At 35.0% G+C, this 2,354-nt stretch overlaps 1 protein-coding gene across 2 annotated transcripts in view; it reads right to left on the bottom strand.

The window, feature by feature from the left end:
* Positions 1-1,677, bottom strand: part of LOC107684989 (arf-GAP with Rho-GAP domain, ANK repeat and PH domain-containing protein 1-like) — a 36,009-nt gene extending 34,332 nt beyond the window's left edge. For both annotated transcript variants that reach the window (XM_016481400.1, XM_016481407.1), the window contains exon 1: positions 1,470-1,677. The gene's annotated coding sequence lies outside the window, so the exon portion shown is untranslated. The remainder of the gene's footprint in view (positions 1-1,469) is intronic.
* Positions 1,678-2,354: the final 677 nt, after the last annotated feature.

The raw sequence follows: 2,354 nt of genomic DNA, 5'->3' as shown, positions 1-2,354 counted from the left end.
CAAACACACACACACACACACAAACAGACACACACACAAACAGACACACACACACCCACACACTGAATATTTACCAGGTAAAGAGACAAACATTCCAGCAACTGAGCAACCAGAGAGAAAGACAGAGATGCAGAAACACAGAAAAACAAAGACAGACAGACTGTTTTATATATTTACATGTTTCTCCACATACCCTGGACCCTGGACCCCAAAACCTGTCATAAGGGTACATTTTTTGAAACTATATCTGAAAGATGTATGGGGATAGGACATAGGACAATATTTGGCTGAGATGCAACTATTTGAAAATCTGGAATCTGAGGGTGCAAAAAAATCAAAATATTGAGAAAATCACCTTTATATTACTAATCAAAAATGAAGTTTTTATATATTTATGGTAGGAAATGTACAAAATATCTTCATGGAACATGATCTTTACTTAATATCCTAATGATTTTTGGCATAAAAGAAAAATCAATCATTTTGACCCATGGCTATTGCTACAAATATACCTGTGCTACTGCTTCTGTGCTCCAGAGTCACTTATTCCAAGCTTTGGCAATATTGTATTTTTTACAGCCATGCCAATAAAGCGATTTTGAATTGAATTGAAGACAAGAGAAAATCAACCAAGAGAAAAACTAACGTAACGTTACTGAAATGTCTTTTCACACTTTTACAGAGCAAGAATTTGTAACATCAAGAGTGATTTCTAAGCGATGCGTTACTGACATGACATATCATCTATACTGACGATAGAAATGTGCTGTTTTAAGGCCTGGAAACTCAGCTTTTGAAGTAAGAGCGATATTCGGCGCTTTCCGCGGCGGTGGACCGCATCAGAGTCACATTCTATATTACTAATCAAAAATGAAGTTTTTATATATTTATGGTAGGAAATGTACAAAATATCTTCATGGAACATGATCTTTACTTAATATCCTAATGATTTTTGGCATAAAAGAAAAATCAATCATTTTGACCCATGGCTATTGCTACAAATATACCTGTGCTACTGCTTCTGTGCTCCAGAGTCACTTATTCCAAGCTTTGGCAATATTGTATTTTTTACAGTCATGCCAATAAAGCGATTTTGAATTGAATTGAAGACAAGAGAAAATCAACCAAGAAAAAAACTAACGTAACGTTACTGAAATGTCTTTTCACACTTTTACAGAGCAAGAATTTGTAACATCAAGAGTGATTTCTAAGCGATGCGTTACTGACATGACATATCATCTATACTGACGATAGAAATGTGCTGTTTTAAGGCCTGGAAACTCAGCTTTTGAAGTAAGAGCGATATTCGGCGCTTTCCGCGGCGGTGGACCGCATCAGAGTCACATTCTGAGATTCGCTCGCGTTCATTTCGGAGTATATTCCGCGTACTGACAGGAAAACAGTTCAACAAACCGAACATAAAGTCACGGACAGTTACTCAGATGAACAAGAATGAACTGCACACTTACAGGTGCGTCTGCGGCAGAACTCCAGCGTGTTTTATCGCTCCGGTTGCTGTTGTTCTTCTTCCGCGGATGGTTGTGTGTTTCTCAACGCCAGTCAGACGCACCAGATCCCTCTGAAACACTGTAAGAAACTTCCGCAGGCGGCGCGTCACATGAGCGTGTGAAACTCCACAGCAAGCGACTCGTTTGACGCGACGCGACACTCAAGGCGGCAAATACCTCAAATGGCGGTTGCTATGATACTCAACGGTCACATTGTTCGGGGGCGCGAGGCGGCGCAGAACACGAACACCGCACTGAAACCTAACGACACCTTCGTAAGATTGATATAAATATAATAATTTAAACACATAACCCATAAGGATTGTTATCTGGCACACAAAAGGAATTTCTCTTTATGAATCTTTACAAAATTATTTTTTTCAAATCCTCATCGAATCCTCACACTCGACTCTGATTGGTCCATCCCGAGCAGCGCAGAGAAAAGTAACACGCTTTTGTCTTAAGAGTCCACATTAAAAACAGATAATAATAATATTGTTATTGTTTAATATATAATGTATATTCATTATTTTTATATTTATGTATCAATTAAATGCACAAAACACCTCACTAATTAATATTATTAATATGTATGAATATATTTAATACTATATAATATTAATAATAATATGATAATGAATCAAAAATTAAAAAATATATATAATTTTTTTCTATATCAATTAAATGTACAAAAATACCGCATTTATATAATATATATTATTTTATATATAATTTTTTTATTATATCTCATATATTATATATTATTTCTTTAAAATGTGTTTTTATTTTACATATATAATTTATTTTCTTTAATTCTTTTTTTTTCTGTCAATTAAATGCACAAAA

The sequence above is a fragment of the Sinocyclocheilus anshuiensis genome, unplaced genomic scaffold (genome assembly GCF_001515605.1).
Source record: "Sinocyclocheilus anshuiensis isolate Anshui unplaced genomic scaffold, SAMN03320099.WGS_v1.1 scaffold341, whole genome shotgun sequence".
Lineage (NCBI taxonomy): Eukaryota > Metazoa > Chordata > Actinopteri > Cypriniformes > Cyprinidae > Sinocyclocheilus > Sinocyclocheilus anshuiensis.
The sequence above is the reverse complement of the archived record's forward strand: the minus strand, read 5'-3'. Positions and strand labels throughout refer to the sequence as shown.